Below are 17,555 nucleotides of genomic sequence, written 5' to 3' on the forward strand. Positions count from 1 at the left end.
TTGTGTTCTATTCCCACTCTAGCTCAGGAAATGAGATACACCATCACTGCATTAGTTTAGCCACTAGTGGCAAGGGGAATAATTTGCATTAACCCAGATACTGCTGTGAAACTGGCTTCTAGGGAACTGTATTTCTTGGCAATTTATAATCCATCAGATGTACTCTGGGGACTCGGATAATTGCATAGAAATGCTCTGTCTAACGTGTAGATTTTACATATTGCATGCAAGCCACCGATACAGAATGCGGACAGGGTTATGAATCACTGACCACTCAGAATTTTAATGCCTTTTACATTGATCCTGCTTCCAATGAAATCAATGGGGAAGCTATTTTAAGGCACCTTGAGAACTTAATGAACTGAGAATTGCTGTCTTTGGGTGGTTGCCAGATCTGGGCAGGCTAGTGGTAGGGCTGGTCCAAGATATCCTGCCATCCCCAAGTTGCTGCACCCCCAGAATTGGGGAGGAGTGCTTAAGCATCCCTTACACCAGCCTTTGCCAACTTGGTGCCCTCCAGATGTTGCGGGCTATGACTCCCACCAGCTCTAGCCAAGTGAGTTGTGCTGGCAGGAACTGGTGGGAGTTATAGTCAAAAAGATCAGCAGGGCACCAGATTAGCAATAGCTGCCTTACAGTGTTGCAGAGGGTTATGACCATAAGGCGAGAGACAGAAGCCTTCACATCTCTTGACCTCCAGCAATGAGAAAGCATTAACCTACGCAATCCCTTTCCACTCTCATTTTTTGCATGCTGGCTGGGAGAAAGAGGAAATCCCCATTTCCTTCAGTCCAGGTGTGAAGGAATGTTAACGGCCGCACCTTTTAATGTCCTGATTCTGTTGTTGTTGCAAAATGGTTTAGAGCTTGTTCTGAGCAAAGCAAAGCAAGGAATGGGCTGCGGTGCTCATTGATGCAAAACTCTTTGTTATACCTCAGTGCATTTTGGATAAAACACAGTCCTTCAGGTTCAGAAAAGGACAACCAAAATAACCAATGGGATGGAGCAATTCCACTCTGATTTTGTTTGTTTAGAGAAAAGACAAATACGAGAAGAGGTAGACAAAATTATGCACTAGAACTTGAGGGGATCCAGTGAAGCTGAGCATTGGAAGATTCAGTACAGCCAAAAGGATGCCCTTTTTTCACACATCACATAGTTAAAATCACTCCCAGAGAATTAGACAAATTCACAAAGGATAAGGTTATCAATGACCAGTAGCAACAATGTATGGAGTTACTCTTCCCCTGAAAACTCAGGTTCACGGCTTGGGTGCACTCCTGGATCCACCCCATGAGCCTAAACGCCCAAGTTTTGGAGATGACTGTATGTGTGTTTGCCTATTTAAAACTAGTGTATTAGCTGTGCCTATTCCTAGGCATGTCTGATCGGGATGCAGCAATATATGCATTAGTTACGTTCTGTTTGGATTGCTGTAATGTGCCATTGGGAAGTGTCTGGGAATTTCAGTGGGTCCAAGATGCTGAGGCTAGGTTGCTGACCAGAGCCATTTACAGGTAGAACAGAAACTCCTTGTTAACAACAGCCCCACTGGCTACCAGTCCATTTCCAGGCACAATTCAAAGTGCTGGTTATGGCCTACAAAGTCCTATACAGCTTGGGTCCAGGCTCTCTGAAGGACTGTATCTCCCTGTTGAGCCTGCTTAGGCTTTAAGAACATCTGGGGTCATCTTTCTCTTAGTCCCACCACTGTTTCAGGCACGTTGGGCTTTTACACCATTCCTAAACTGCAAATAGGCAATCCACCTTGCAGCTTAAAGGATCACAGTGGAATTAGGTTTCCTTTTAGCCTAAATGCCAGCTCTTTGCTGCCAGAATTTGTGGGTAGCAAAGAGGGGGGAGGCAGTCTGCATTTACAGCACTTCTCCCCCTTAGTTTTGAGGAGGCTATTTTCTTTATAAAAAAAAAAATTCCATACCTAATGCCACACTTACAGTATGTAGAAAACCTGGTCTGGCCTTTCCACTGGAGTATTTTCAGCAGCTACTCCCAGTTCATGTAACTCCCTTCCATGTTTCCTTTTGCCAATAGGCAAATATTTTAAAAACAAAACAAAACCTGGTCTTTTTGGCCACTAACTCTGGCTATTGTGACAGGGTCTTCTAGGGGCAGGTGTTGCACATTTGCTTTTCTTTAATGTGTTTTTAAATGGTTTTAGGTGTTCAAATTCAGTGCTCTGTATAATAGGGCAAATTGTTTTTTTAAAAAAGAATATTTGAGCTGATCGATTTGCTCTTAGTTGTATTTGTTTACGTTGTAAGCTGCTTTGGGTCCTGTGCTGGGAGAAAGGCAGGATGGGGGCAGGGGGAGTAGCAATTTAAGAGCTTACTGTTCATGGCTCTTTTCTTCATTTTGGTAATGTATATCAGTGCTTGATTTTTTGGAGCCGGGAGACGTAGTAGGACCTTAATGAAACCCACAGTTCCCACCCCTTATTTCCCCATAGCCATATAATTGTAGGCATAACATAGCCTCCCCCAAATAGCCTTCATAGAAAAGTAGCTAAGGGGGACACGACCACCTTTGCACACACTGTAATTTGAGCGTTGAGGTGAATACATACAATATAGAAAGGTAGAATCAAATCATTTTTCTAGTTCTTTTCCCCCCTACAACTCGATTTTTCTTGCCTTCGTTTCAGTTTAAAAGTTAAACATTAAGCAATATAACGCACACTCACTGCCACCGCCACCCCATCCAACGCTGTCTCCTCCCCCTCTCCTCTTCAAACTGCATTTCCAAATGCAGAGCACTGATATCTCCAAAGCAGATCCTCTGGCTTTCTTTCCTCCCTGAAATCAGAATGCTGAAAAAGGCAGTCACCAATTAGCTGACTTTGCTCAGACAGACTCATGCGGATAAGAACAATAAATGTAATTGGTTTCAAGAGAATGTGCTGCAGCCTGCAATAGTCTTTGGCAGCGTTAACTGTTGTTCGTTCCTCCTGATGCACCATGGACCACCCGGCGAAACCTTCCCTGAGACAGAACGAACACCAGTGAAAGGAACCAATGCTGCGTGTTAAGACAGTAGCAGCTAAAATGTCTCCTTGCCTCAGTTGTGCATTAATTGAAAATCCTACATAAAGCAAAGCCAGGTTGCTCGGGGGGCATGAGAGAGAGCGCTCTCTGCAACCTGCATCAATGAATATTTGGCAGAACACTTGGTTTTTGCGTTGGAGACAAAACTGTAATTATGCTGTGCATGGCATTAAAAAGAATCAAATGTAAAGAAAAGAGGTCAAAAATGCAGTGGGTACTGCGGGCTTTCCTTGATGTGCACACAGAGCTGCACTGCACCAGCAGGCAGAGGTGAAGTTTGGGGCGGCGGCGGAGAATGGTATTTATGGGGGTTGTTAATCAAGGCAGTGAGCTGGCAGCTCCAATCCCTTTGTAGCGGTCACTCCTGAACAAGTTTTATATGCCAGCTCTGCCCTCCAATACTCACCGAGGTTACTGTTTATAAACTCATTACTAGGGGCTAACAAGGACATACGTACTTAGAAAGACCTGACAAGGATTATTATGCCCTGCCTCGCCATGCCTCCATTTCCACCTTCCTCTTTCCCTGGGTCAGTTCTAGATTGTAAGCCTCTTTGGGTGGGGGCTGCTCTTCGTAAAACAACGTGTACATAAAGGTCCCGTTGTTGCTGCTTCTGTTAGATGGTATCCAGCTGAGTTCTAGTTGGAGTAGATCCCTTGAGATTGATAGATTTGCTAGTCTTAAATCCATTGATTTCAGTGGGTCTGTGCTGAGTGTGACAAATTCTAATCAATGCCAAATACTAATCCATCTCCTTGGTGGTGGTCATGATGTTCCTACAGGCCTGAGAGGGTCTGTAGGAAAGGAGGCGGTCTCTCAGATTTTGGGGGCTAAATTGTTGAGGGCTTTAAATGCTAGCATGGGCACGTTGAATTACCGCATTAGTGTTGTGGTTCAATGTTCTTATGTTTGGTTGGAATATTGAGATTGCTGCCTCAGTTTTTGCAGTTGGTAGTCCAAAGGGAACAAGATTCATCCATAATCCCTAGTCAGAAGTGACTGCGCTATGCCAATTGTCAAGTGGGCTTCTGGCTTGATGTCACTAGCCAAATGGGCCACACTAGGAACAACAACAGCAGCAGCAGTTTCCCCAGCCACTCTGGGCTGCTTCCAACAGGAGATTAAAAATACATTAAAACATCAGACGTTAAAAACTTCCCTAAACAGGGCTGCCTTCAGAAAACCAGATAGTTGTTTATTTCCTTAACATCTGGTGGGATGGCGTTCCACAGGGTAGGTGCCACAACTGAGAAGGCCCTCTGCCTGGTTCCCTGTAACTTTGCTTCTTGCAGTGAGGGAACTACCAGAAGGCCTTCGGAGCTGGACTTCAGTGCCTGGGCTGAACAATGGGGGTGGAGACACTCTTTCAGGTCTACTGGGCCAAGGCCATTTAGGGCTTTAAAGGTCAGCATGAACAGTTTGAATTGTGCTCGGAAACGTACTGGGAGCCAATGTAGGTCTTTCAAGACTGGTGTTATGTGGTCTCGGCGGCTGCTCCCAGTCACCAGTCTAGCTGCTGCATTCTGGATTAGTTGTAGTTTCCGGGTCACCTTCAAAGGTAGCCCCACATAGAGCGCATTGCAGTAGTCCAAGCGGAAGATCAGTTTGGCTGAAGCTGATAATAAATAAAATAAATAAATTAAAGTTGTTATACTTTCAGGGTGTGCATGACATGTAACTAGGAAAAGTTGAAGAGAGCGCCTCTGTCAGAGCTGCCACCCAGTCCCAGCTCACATAGGACCAAGTCCGCCAGCGTTCACTTTATAAGAGTCTTTATTAAGTTACAGGTTTCATTTCCGAACTGCAGCGTGCAGCTCTACACCTTCTGCCCTAGGTCGGCGAAGACCCGTCTGAGTCCCCGCCTCTTGCACACCAGCTTAATACCCTAGCCTTGCTCCACCTCCTTCGCCTCTCCCTACGTCTCTGGGTCCTTCTGCCCCCCTGGGCCTCCTCCCTTCTACTCTCCTCTGACGCTGACCCCCCTGATCCTTCTGCCTCCTTGCGGCGGGCTTTAGGACCTGGCTCACTCTCCGGGCTGCTTACTGCTCCAGCTTCCGCTGCATTTGAACTTGGCGCGCGCGCCCAACTCTCTACTTTCCTCTTAACCGTTGCCTCGCTCTCTGAGGAGGGCGTGACCACCCCTGACTCGTGCCCTCCCTCCTGCTGACAGCCTCCGGAACCCGATGCCTGGCTACCTTCCTCCCTGCTGCTCTCAGTCTTGAGCGTGGGTCCCGACTTCCAGCTGCTGCCGCCCTCAGTTATGAGCGTGGGTCCCGACTTCCAGCTGCTGCTCTCTGAATCTCCTCTGTTCCCTTCCTCCTGGGGTGTCCCCCCGGATCCCCCCCTTGCTCTGCTCACTGGGGCTCCCTTTTGGGAGTCCTCTGACTCACTGCTTAGGCTTGGAGATCTCGGGTCGTCATCATCACTCATTTTCCCTTCGGATTCCTCCCCCTCGCTCTCTGCTTCCTCCCTTCTCTGCGTCTCTGCTCCTGAACCCCTGACATCCATCCCCCCCTCGAAGCCCCCCCTTCCCCCCTCCCCGCTTTCAGGTGTGGGTGCTGGGTGCTCCATCATCACGGGAGGGAATGCCGGATACAGTTCGCTCCCCGTGGTTGGCTGCCAACTGAAGACCTCCGAGTCTTCCTCCTCGCGGTCGCCGACGTTGACCTGTTCCGCTTCCATCTCTGTACCGCCGTGCTCGAACCCAAGGTCCTCCCCGAACACGTCCATGTCAGTCTCTGCGTCGGTCGCTCGACCTGGCATCTCCAGCCACTTCCGGCGCCATTGCTCCTCCGGTCGATCGTCCCACCAATACGAGGTGTCTGACGCCGAACCCGCCGGCGATCCTTCTGGGGAACGGGTGCTCAGTGCGGGTTCCCCGTCCGAGTCGAATCCATGGAACGTGCTGGAAGAAAGTGTGGGCGTGAACAGCCAGTCGTCGAAGAAGCTCGCTGGCATGGGTCTGTGTGGGAAAAGGGCATGAAACTCGTCCTTGAGCAGGGGTTCCTCCAAAGCGTAGTCTGGCACCCAGCTATTGGCGCTGGCCCGGGTGCCCTCTCTGGCTAGGAGGTATTCGACTCCCTCTTCTCCCCATCTGGAGTCCAAAATCTCCGTGACCTCGTTGATGGGGTCTTGCTGCGTCACCCCTCGCGTCTCCGTCCGCTCCCGGAACGGACTCGGTGCCGTCCCTGGCTCCTGGAATCTGTGAGGTGCCTTGTAGGTAGTGAGCACCGACCTGTGGAACACCGGATGCATTCTGGAACCCTCCGGCAGCGCCAGTCGGAAGGCTACCGGGTTGATCTGTGCTTCGACTTGGTACGGACCAATTTGCTTGTGCCCCAACTTCTTCTTGGCTAGTGACCTGGTCGGCACTGCGTGTGCTGCCAACCAGACCCAGTCTCCCACTTGGATCTCTTCGCCAACCCGCCTGTGCTTGTCAGCTTGCACCTTGTAGGCGTGCTTAGCTAGCTCCAGCTGCCGTCTGAGTTGATCGTGTACCGCCTGCAACTCTGACGCGAACGCGTCCGCCGTCTGTGGTTCTCCGTCCCCCACTCTCTCCCGTCCCGGGAAGGTTCTGGGATTCCTCCCATTGTTGGCGAAGAACGGCGTCACCCCTGTGGACACGTGCTTCGTGTTGTTGTAAGCGAACTCGGCGAGCGGCAGGTAATCCACCCAGGTCGCAGGTTGTTGATTGGCATAGCATCTCAGGTACTGCTGCATGATGGCATTGACCCTCTCTGCTTGCCCGTTGGTCTGCGGGTGTCTTGCTGATGCCAGATCGACCTTGACATTTAGAAAACTCATCAGCTTCTGCCAGAAATTCGAGACGAACTGGCGCCCGCGGTCGGACAGGATAGACCGCGGCAGACCATGCACTTTGAACACGTGATCTATGAACAGTTTGGCGGTTTGTTCCGCCGTGGCCACCTTCGCACACGGAATGAAATGTGCCATCTTGGTGAACAAGTCCACCACCACTAGTACAGCTGTCTTGCCTCTCGAGCTGGGTAGATCCGTAACAAAGTCCAGGGCCACTCTCTCCCACGGTTCAAACGGCGTTTGCAGCGGTTCCAGCAGTCCCGCCGGTGGTTTGTGCACCGGTTTGGCCCTCTGGCAGGTGTCGCACCTCGCAACGTAGTCCGCGACTTCCCCTCTCAGTCTGGGCCACCAAAAGTCCCTTGCGACTAATTCCACCGTTTTTTCCGTGCCAAAGTGCCCGGCCGTGGGTGCGTCGTGCAGCTGCTGCAGTACCCTGGCGCGAAGTTCGTCTCCCGGCACGTAGATGGCCCCTTTACGTAAGAGCAAGCCGTCTCGTATCTGGAACTCGTCGCCCTTCGCCGTGCCCTTGTGCACCTCTGCCATCTTCGCCCGCGCGAAGGAGTCGTCCTGCAACGCCCGCCGCACCGCATCCAGGTCTACTGTGGCTGAAGCGCACGCCCACGCTGTTGGCGCGAAGATGTGCATGGCTGCCGCTGGCGTCGCCTCTTCGAGGTATTGCGGTTTGCGGGACAGTGCATCCGCCATGACGTTGGTGTCGCCTGGGACGTACTCTATTCGGAAATTGAAGTCAGCAAAGAACTCCGCCCAACGTATCTGCCTCTGGTTCAGGAACTGAGCCGTGCGCCAGTGCTCCAGATTCTTGTGATCCGTGCAGACCTGCACCGTGTGCTTGGCGCCGATCAGGAAGTGCCTCCACGCCTTGAAAGCTGCATGAATGGCCAGCAACTCCCTGTCCCAGATGGTGTAGTTCTGCTCCGACTTGCTGAGCTTTCTGGAGTAGAACGCTCCCGGCCTCCAGACCCCCTGTGGGTCCCTTTGCAGCAGGACAGCTCCCACTGCTCTATCGGACGCGTCTGTCTCTACCCGCATCGGTTTGCTGGGGTCGATATGCAGCAGTTGCTCTTCCGACGCGAAGAGACGCTTGAGTGCCTGAAAGGACTGCTCCGCCTGCTCCGTCCAGATGAATTTCTTTTTCTTGGAGCTTAGCGTGTCCGTAATGGCCGCCGTCTGCATCGCGAACCCCTTGATAAACTTGCGATAGAAGTTGGCGAAGCCGACAAACCGCTGGACCTCCTTCCGATTGCGCGGGCTCTTCCAATCCAACACCGCACGAACCTTGGCGCTGTCCATGGCTAGCCCCTTGTCCGACAACTTGTAACCCAAGAAATCCACCTCCGTCGTGTCGAACTGGCACTTCTCCAGTTTGGCGTACAGTCTATGCTGCTGCAGCCTCTTCAGCACCTCCCGAACATCTTGGTCATGGGCTTGCTGCGAGTCGGAGAATATCAGGATGTCATCCAGAAAGCAGACGCACTTCTTGTAAAGGAGTCCCGCCAACACATGATGCATGAAAGCTTGGAAACAGTGAGAACCGTTTTGCAATCCAAACGGCATCACTCTGTATTCGTAGGTGCCCAGAGGCGTGAACATGGCTGTCTTCCACTCATCGCCCTCCCTCATGCGGATGAGATTGTACGCACCTCGCAGGTCCAACTTGGTGAACACGCGTCCCTTGCGCACCGTCGCTAGCAGGTCGTCAATCCTGGGCATGGGGAAATCAGAAGGCTTGGTCATCTTGTTTAAGAGGCGAAAATCCACCACCAGTCTTTTCTGGGGCGTGTCCTTCTTCTTCACGAAGAAAACAGGACTGCCCCCTACTGCCCTGGACTCCCGGATGAAACCGCGCTGCAAATTGTGATCTATGAACTGTTTGAGTTCCTGTAATTCGTCCTCAGACATGGAATACAGCTTCCCTTTCGGCAGCGTCGCCCCTGGTAGGAGGTCAATCTTGCAGTCATATTGCCTGTGCGGTGGTAGCTTGTCAGCCTCTTTCTCGCAGAAGACCTCCAGAAAGTCTGCGTATTTGTGGGGGACTGCTTGCAACGTTCCCAACTGCAGTTGTGATTCCTCCTCCTCTCCCTCCTGTCTGGGCAGGATGCAGTGTTCTGCGCAATAAGAGGAGCCGAAGATCAGCTGTCTCTGGTACCAAGCCAGTGTCGGACTGTGCCTGTCCAGCCAACTCATGCCCAACACAATGGGCGTGTCCGACAGTTGGGTGACATTAAAACTGATGACTTCCCTGTGGTTGCCAAGGCGCATCACCATCGGTGGCGTTTGCTTCACCACCTGCCCCCCTAGCAACTCTCTGCCATCCACTGTGACGACTTGCAGGGGCAGAGTGGCAGGCAGTAGCTGTATAGCGTGCTGCTCCACAAAATCCTGCGCTATAAAGTCTGCGTTGCTTCCAGAATCCACAGAAAGCGGTACTTCGATAGTGACGCCATCGGGTAGCTGGAGAGATGCTGTGAGCTGCACTACTGGTTTGGGTGGGAGGGGGTCCGTGGGTTGCAAGATCGCTGGGGACTGCTTCACTGATGCGTCTGGCTGGGCCCCAGTGCCTCTGTCTCCAGCCAGACATCGTCGTTTCCCTGCTGTGGTTCTCCTTGCTGCGTTGCTGCAGTCACCATTGCTGAGGCTGCAGTGTGCTTGTGGAGCCTCCGGGGACACTCTTTCGCCAAATGGCCTGGATCCTCGCAGATGTAACACTTCCTGTTCCCTCTAGGAGGCTTCGCTTTCACTGCTGTCGGTGCTTGGGCTCTGGCTGCTGACTGAGCCCTTGCACCTCCAACCTCCATCGGTTCCCCTCCCCCTCCTGGCGGAGGTGTGGATTGCGCACGCGCTGCTTCTCTTGGAACGAAAGAGAAACTTCTCGCTGCTTCGCGCCCTCCACGTCCTTCATCTCTGCACCAGGGACGTTCTTCCAGCCTCACCCCCACAGTCAGCGCCCTTTGGACCACCTCCTGCGTGCTTCGGGGCCTCTCCCCCCTTGCAATTTCATCCTTGACCGCTGAGCTTAGACCCTCCCAGAACAGGTCTCTGACAGGGGGCGAATCCCGGTCCCACTCTAAGGCACTGACCAGCGCAAAAAAGCGGGCGTGGTACTGCCGGACGCTTGCCCTCCCTTGTTTCAGTCCATGAATCTCCCGTCGGGCAAGATCCACATCAATAGTAGACAAAAAACACGCATCCATCGCTTTGATAAAGGCATCTGCATTCTGAAGCGCCGGATCTTTATCCCTCCACAAATTGCGTAGCCACGCTTTAGCATCCCCATGCAAATGGGATAGTATGAACCCCACTTTCTCTTCCTCATCTCTAAAGTCTTTTGCCAGCAGTTGCAGTGCGCACATTACGTCTGCTCGAAAATTGGGGTACTGTTGTAAATTCCCATCGAAGTGAGCCACAAGCCCTCCTGCTCTCCGTGCCAACCCAACCCCCTCCGGTCTGGGTCCTGGCTGCCCGTGTTTAACCCATGCTTCAAACCTGGCGTGGAGATCTCTGTAGGCGGCTGCCGCATCCTCCTCCCTCTTCTTGGATGCCAGTACCTCCGCGTTCAATTGGGTAACTGCCTGTTGCAGCGCTGCAACTTTCTCTGCTTCCGTCATCTCTGCTAACCGTCGTGAGCTTGCTCCCAAACACCGATCCCCTCCTCCAGCTGCCTCTCTCTCCGCTGCGAGATATCAGGTGTCCGAAGCTTTTAAGAGACGGGTCTTACTGTCAGAGCTGCCACCCAGTCCCAGCTCACATAGGACCAAGTCCGCCAGCGTTCACTTTATAAGAGTCTTTATTAAGTTACAGGTTTCATTTCCGAACTGCAGCGTGCAGCTCTACACCTTCTGCCCTAGGTCGGCGAAGACCCGTCTGAGTCCCCGCCTCTTGCACACCAGCTTAATACCCTAGCCTTGCTCCACCTCCTTCGCCTCTCCCTACGTCTCTGGGTCCTTCTGCCCCCCTGGGCCTCCTCCCTTCTACTCTCCTCTGACGCTGACCCCCCTGATCCTTCTGCCTCCTTGCGGCGGGCTTTAGGACCTGGCTCACTCTCCGGGCTGCTTACTGCTCCAGCTTCCGCTGCATTTGAACTTGGCGCGCGCGCCCAACTCTCTACTTTCCTCTTAACCGTTGCCTCGCTCTCTGAGGAGGGCGTGACCACCCCTGACTCGTGCCCTCCCTCCTGCTGACAGCCTCCGGAACCCGATGCCTGGCTACCTTCCTCCCTGCTGCTCTCAGTCTTGAGCGTGGGTCCCGACTTCCAGCTGCTGCCGCCCTCAGTTATGAGCGTGGGTCCCGACTTCCAGCTGCTGCTCTCTGAATCTCCTCTGTTCCCTTCCTCCTGGGGTGTCCCCCCGGATCCCCCCCTTGCTCTGCTCACTGGGGCTCCCTTTTGGGAGTCCTCTGACTCACTGCTTAGGCTTGGAGATCTCGGGTCGTCATCATCACTCATTTTCCCTTCGGATTCCTCCCCCTCGCTCTCTGCTTCCTCCCTTCTCTGCGTCTCTGCTCCTGAACCCCTGACAGCCTCAAAAAATTACCAGAGGTTGATCTTCCACACACTTGGACTAAAATCCATAAATTAGTTCCACAGAAAGAAGTTCTGCTCCATAATATTTCATCTGCAGATCCTTACAGGGAAGGCAGTACACTGTTATGCTATCAGGAAAATGTGTGATTCAACTCACCTTTGGGAGCATATATACAAGACTCTGAAATGCACATAAAAACTGCCTCACGTTCATCTTTCAATCATTCCTCATCTCTGTGTTCACCTGAGGGAAAGCTTAATCTCTCTCTGTTTAGAATGTTTAGAATAGTTATTGCAGTTTACCAAAATCTAAACAGATTTCAGGCTGTCATCTGACCTTTTAGGTTTTTGCAGAAAGAAATACTTTGCTGGGTATCTTCATGATCTGTCTCAGAAGTGTCCTCTGATGGGTCTCTGCTGTGTTTCCTGGTGACCAACAACGGCGGTGCTTCAACTGGTGAACAATCCCCCATTTGAATTTCCCACGATGCCTCTGACATAGCATTTGCTCTGGGGAATTGTGCTGAATGACCAAACCTTGGGAATTATGGGAAATCATAGAATCATAGAGTTGGAAAGGGACCATGAAGATCATCTAGTCCAACCCCCTGAAAATTAGTGGCTCTCAGACCAAACTGTTGGGCCGTGACGGTGCAGGTGGGCCTTCCATGGTGCTGAGGACCACAACAGTTCCCTAAGGGTGCTGGTTGTCGATGCTGGTATTGGGGGGAGGGGGACTCACCAAATGCCCCACTCCCTGCCTTCCTCACTATTGTTTTTTGGAATGTATGAAGGGCAGCTCTTAAGTCTGTACTTCTTACTTGCTATCTTTGCAGTGCTTCTTATGAGGTAGCAGGATTTTTGCAGGGAAAAGAATGCAGGTTGTATTGACATACTGATGCAACATTCAATTACACTCTTGCATTCAGCACAATCTAGACCCTGGTGTGAGTTATGCATGCTGTGTATCCCGTTTCGTAGATGCCCTTGAAATAGCAGGGGCAGAGCCACACTGTGGGTGTCTGGCTTGCTCCAGTGGTGAGCCAGCATGACCCCTTGCTCCAGTGTTATCGGCACCTGCTGGAGAAGCCAGCTGCCAGGAAAATCACACTCCAGTATGATAGTTTTCTTCTTAGTCGTTTTATTCATTGCAAATAACATTTCCCCCCAGAATGTATTTATTCATTGCAGAATATATTTAATAATGAAGAGCTGTGCATTGGGGGTCAGCTTGCATCTAAATGGGTGGCGCTGTGGGTTAAACCACAGAGCCTAGGACTTGCCGATCAGAAGGTTGGCAGTTCGAATCCCCGCGATGGGGTGAGCTCCCGTTGCTCGGTCCCTGCTCCTGCCAATCAAGCAGTTTGAAAGCATGTCAAAAAGTGCAAGTAGATAAATAGATACCGCTCTGGCGGGAAGGTAAATGGCATTTCTGTGCACTGCTCTGGTTCACCAGAAGCGACTTAGTCATGCTGGCCACATGACCCAGAAGCTGTACTTGGCCAGTAAAGCAAGATGAGCGCTGCAACCCCAGAGTCATCTGCGACTAGTGCTAATGGTCAGGGGTCCCTTTACCTTTACTTGCATCTAAATACCAGTTTTAATGCTCATATCTGTATCACTTTATCATCATTTGCATATATTTGACATAGACATTAACAATAGTGTCACTTTTGAAAACCATTTTGAGTCTTTCTTTTTTTTACAATCAAGCAACATAAACTTTTAAAGAAAAAATAAGCAAACTTTAGTTTGATCCTTACTCCATTTTAACAGCATGCTCTTCAGCAAGTTTGTTCAGAAATAAGTCAATGGGTATGCAATCTTGGGATTTCACCCTTAGGCTGCAACCCTGTACGCACTTTCCTGGGAGCAATCCCACTGAGCACAGTGGAACTGTATGGAATCAACATGCATAATATTTTGCTAGTTGTCTCTCATTCCAATTTTAGAAGTAGTGAAATGGAGTTTCTAACAAAAAGCGATTTGTCAGTGAGTTCCATGCAATTTCAGAGCCCATTATAGACATCCATGGGGATGGAGACCAGACTGGAGGGATCAGACATATTCAAGTGGGTATATCACAGATATGAATAGGGTCACACAATTTCCATTAGCTATGATAATGAAGTTGAACCTCCATGTTCAGAGGTAGTGCATGCTGGGTTCCAGATGCAGGGAGGATAAAGGGTATTCATCACTTTAACACCATACCTGAGAGCTTCCAAAGGCATATGTATTATTCCAGCATATGTGCGGAGTCTTATTCCATGTATACACCTGATCAGAAATCCAGGAAAGCAGAAGGAATGGGAGAAAATTAGTTCCACCTAAATCATGTTGAAATCAGTAGGACAAATCAGCCGTGACTAATTTAAGTTCCATTGTTTTCAATTGGTCTTAGGTGCCAATAACTTTCTCTGACTGGGGCTGCTCCAGTTTGTCCTGGGAGTTCACTTTCATTGTCAACAACTAGTTCTGTGATTTACCAAAGATTCTAGCGTCTTCCCTTTATTTCCCCAAACCTTGGAATCACTTTCAATTATGGTTGACGTATATTTCACTCCTATTTCCAGGGTTATGTAAGATGAGGTAGGGAACTTGATCATCCCAGTTATACATTCAATCATGGATCATTTCAGGGATCTTATTCTGTTTGAGATCCATTGAAATCATTGCACTGCAAATTCTTCTTCTCACATTTCTTTACAGGAATATTGCATGTGGAATTGTGCCTTCTTCACACAACCCAGGGCACATGTATGTGCATTTAAGCACCATTGAAATCAGTGGGACTTTAAGCATGGCAAACTCCATGCTGGATTTTAGCTACTGCGTTTTTAGGTTTACACTTAAGAATTTTGAAAAGTGGGTACCCAAAATTGTGAATGAGATGGAAATGTGTTTAGAAATGTGTGCATCGTACAGGTATACTCACTGATATTGATTGCAGCAACCTCTTGAATGTGTCCTTAGACTTTGGATTTTCCTACCAGATGGGGCTTGTCCAGCCCGCTTGTTGATGGTCTTCTGCAAACAGGCAAAGCCCTTCAAAAAATGTAAATATCCACTTGGCCTGCTGGGTTGTTTTGTTTTGCTCTGCTGTATTTAAACCCACATTTCTCATTTAATTGTATTTTAACTAGCTGCCATTTTTATCTGCTCTAATCTGTTGTTGTTGTTTTTGTCATATTGCTTACTTGTTGGTGATTTGATTATTTTTTTATTCTGCATGTTATTGTTGTTTAGCTGCCATGGGCATTTTTGATGGAAACGTGGGGTGTATCTATGTAACAAACAAAATGCAGTAATTTTCTTTCAGTTACATTCACACCCAGTTTCAAAGCAATGCCGTTGCAAACTGTTACAAAACAGTTGCACTTCTTTTTCACACAATGAAATGTTTCTCAAGGCATGTGACTCACACTGAGGAGCAGAGGGAGGTGGGAGGAGGATACACATTCATTCCACCATAAAGCAATTATAAAAATTCTGGTCCTCCTTTTAGGAACAGAAGAGGTCATTCCACTGCATCTCCCTTCAATTCTTCAGCAATTCTTCAGCAGTTCCTGTTATTCCAATATATATGATGGTAAAAACAACCACAATGTTCCTCTTATTCAAAACTATTAATAATTAGTGGTAACTAAGTAGATTTTCCAGCTTGCTGATAATCTAAACCATTTGCTGAGTAATGTTCTGTTTCTCTTCCCCCTATTCATTTATCAGAAATGTTTACAGTGGTACCTCGGGTTACAGACGCTTCAGGTTACAGACTCCGCTCTGCTAACCCAGAAATAGTACCTCGGGTTAAGATCTTTGCTTCAGGTGAGAACAGAAATTGCGGTACAGCGGCAGCAGGAGGCCCTATTAGCTAAAGTTTTACCTCAGGTTAAGAACAGTTTCAGGTTAAGAATGGACCTCCAGAACGAATGAAGTCCTTTTTTCTTTTCTTTTTTGAAAATAATATTTATTACTTTTCCAACAATTTAAACACAACACTACAAAAAAAAGAACAATACAATACAATACAAAAACACTACATAACACTGACAAATAACAAAACAAAAACAGCTTAAAACACATCAAACAATTTCAGTATCTTATCTTTCATTCAACGACCTCCTCACACCTCCCTTTTTGTATTCCACTTCTGTTAATTGTTTCAGCAATTCCTTTCCATCTTCCTCTGTTTTCTATCCTATAATTATCTTAACACATTCTAACCTTATTTTTTCCTTTAATATTCTATTAATCTATTTATACTTAATTCCTTATAACATTTCTACTAAAGCCATATAACTCCGTTCCAACATTCTTCTAACATTCATTAATTTTACAGTATTTGTGTAAATAATCTTTAAACTTTTTCCAGTCTTCTTCCACCGACTCTTCTCCCTGGTCTCGGATTCTGCCAGTCATTTCTGAATGAATGAAGTTCTTAACCTGAGGTACCACTGTACTTATTCATTTTCCCATCGCTTTCCAAGGGGGTGGGAAAGTCTCAATAAATAAATGCAATAAAGATGTATCTTGGAATCTGATTGAGTTCCTTTACTTGATGCCTTGAGTCTCTGTGTTAACTTCTCCATCATTGTCAAATTCCAGATCTCGTGGTACCAGCAAGGAAAAAAGGCTGATGGCAGTTCTTGGCGATCACAAGTCATGCAGCCACCACATCTTTATACATTACTGACATAGTCTGCCCTTCAAATATATGCATCAATGCCAGTTGTGGATCAGAGAGAAGGGATTGACAGGTAATTTTGTTAATTTCCTTGAAGTCATATTTCCAGAATGCAGCAAAATCAGGACACAACCACCACATGTGAAAAAATGTGCCCTACTCACAGCCTCTCCAGCATAGTGGCAAGAGTGTATTATTCTGTGGAAGGTGCAGGGAGTGAGGTAGTCATGATAAATATTTCCTACCATTCTCCCTTACCCTAGCAGAGGTGGATTTGCCCACCTTCATGTGCCACTCTGAACATCATCTTTTATTTGTAAGTGGAGATCATTATGCCAAGGAATTTTACCTAGATCGGCCACAGTTCTTAATGCAAATAACTTCCCCATTTTACCCACATTCTGTTTCAGTCACATTTATCGTCATCAAAACAAGGCCCATCTCAGAATGGTCTGACGCATTAGGTGGGTGGGTGGGTTGAACGGCTGGGATGATTCAGCATAAACTTCTTTGCACCACTAGTCAGTCCTTCCCCGCACAATCAAGAAGCACCACTCCATGAAAAAATCGTAATGTGCCTTGCAGGAGAATCTGTAAGTAAATCTTGAGAATTATGTTTTTAAGCAGGCTGCAAATGAGTATTAATGTGGTTTGTTTTATAATATAGTTTTAATCAATAACAACAAACAAGAATGTTGGCTGCTGGTTACAGGGTACAAAGCTGAGTCCAGCTATGAATAAATAGAAGGAAGGAGGTGCAAGAATATTCAGAAGTCTCAATGCAGGGGACCAAAAGGATCTAAGGCATCAGCTTCATATCCATTACAAATTGGATTCGCCGAGTGCATCGCCTTTCCAAAAAGATTCTTGAGCTTCAAGGAACTGCCAGAAATGTATAGAGTAACATTCCTGCTCCCCGCCCCCTTTTTCTGTACTGGTGTTAAGAGTCCCAACCTATATGTTCCAATAAGTTCAATATGCTTATTACAAAGTATGCATACATCGGATTGCAGGCATGCATTGCAATACAAATGAAATTACCTCTGAAATAAGTCAATAGGCTCAATCGGACTGACTTATTAGTAAGTGTGCTTAGGACTGCATGATTAATCAGGGGCTGAGAGAATGCTTCTGTTTTGGCCAACAAGGCTGTTTTGCTTGTTGCAGGACCTTGGGGCCGTTGGACACATTCAGGGGAGCAGCAGCAACATGGGTAACTATTTGTTCAAGACAAGTTACCACCAGTGCATACAGGCTAATGTGAAGGTTGCTGGAAACAGTGTATTTCAGCCATCAAATGTCTGGGTGAACAGGAACTTTATAAAAATCCCTCTTAAAAGTTGTTAATGTTGCAGGCAGATGCACCTTGCTAGGAAGGGCATTCCACAAACAAGGAGCCACCACCAAGAAGGTCTTGTCATACGCCATAGATAGAAAATGCATATA

The 17,555-nt window shown here is 48.4% G+C and overlaps 1 protein-coding gene and 1 long non-coding RNA gene across 3 annotated transcripts in view; one reads left to right on the plus strand and one right to left on the minus strand.

Moving 5' to 3' along the window:
- DCSTAMP (dendrocyte expressed seven transmembrane protein) overlaps positions 1 to 17,555 on the plus strand; it is a 51,573-nt gene that overhangs the window by 19,753 nt on the left and 14,265 nt on the right. Inside the window, exons 5-8 of one of the 2 annotated variants that reach the window (XM_082235758.1) lie at positions 14,399 to 14,481; positions 14,931 to 15,014; positions 15,152 to 15,250; positions 16,031 to 16,702. The gene's annotated coding sequence lies outside the window, so the exon portion shown is untranslated. Of the gene's footprint in view, positions 1 to 14,398; positions 14,482 to 14,930; positions 15,015 to 15,151; positions 15,251 to 16,030; positions 16,703 to 17,276; positions 17,323 to 17,555 lie in introns of those variants that run through there. The other variant, XM_082235759.1, reaches the window with a different exon arrangement.
- LOC309539646 lies at positions 16,760 to 17,355 on the minus strand. The gene is made up of 2 exons (XR_014222907.1): positions 17,280 to 17,355; positions 16,760 to 16,991 (listed from the first exon to the last, which is right to left on the minus strand). It is a non-coding gene; the product is annotated as an uncharacterized lncRNA (long non-coding RNA).

The sequence above is a fragment of the Podarcis vaucheri genome, assembly GCF_965113315.1.
Source record: "Podarcis vaucheri genome assembly, chromosome: 8".
Classification (NCBI taxonomy): domain Eukaryota; kingdom Metazoa; phylum Chordata; class Lepidosauria; order Squamata; family Lacertidae; genus Podarcis; species Podarcis vaucheri.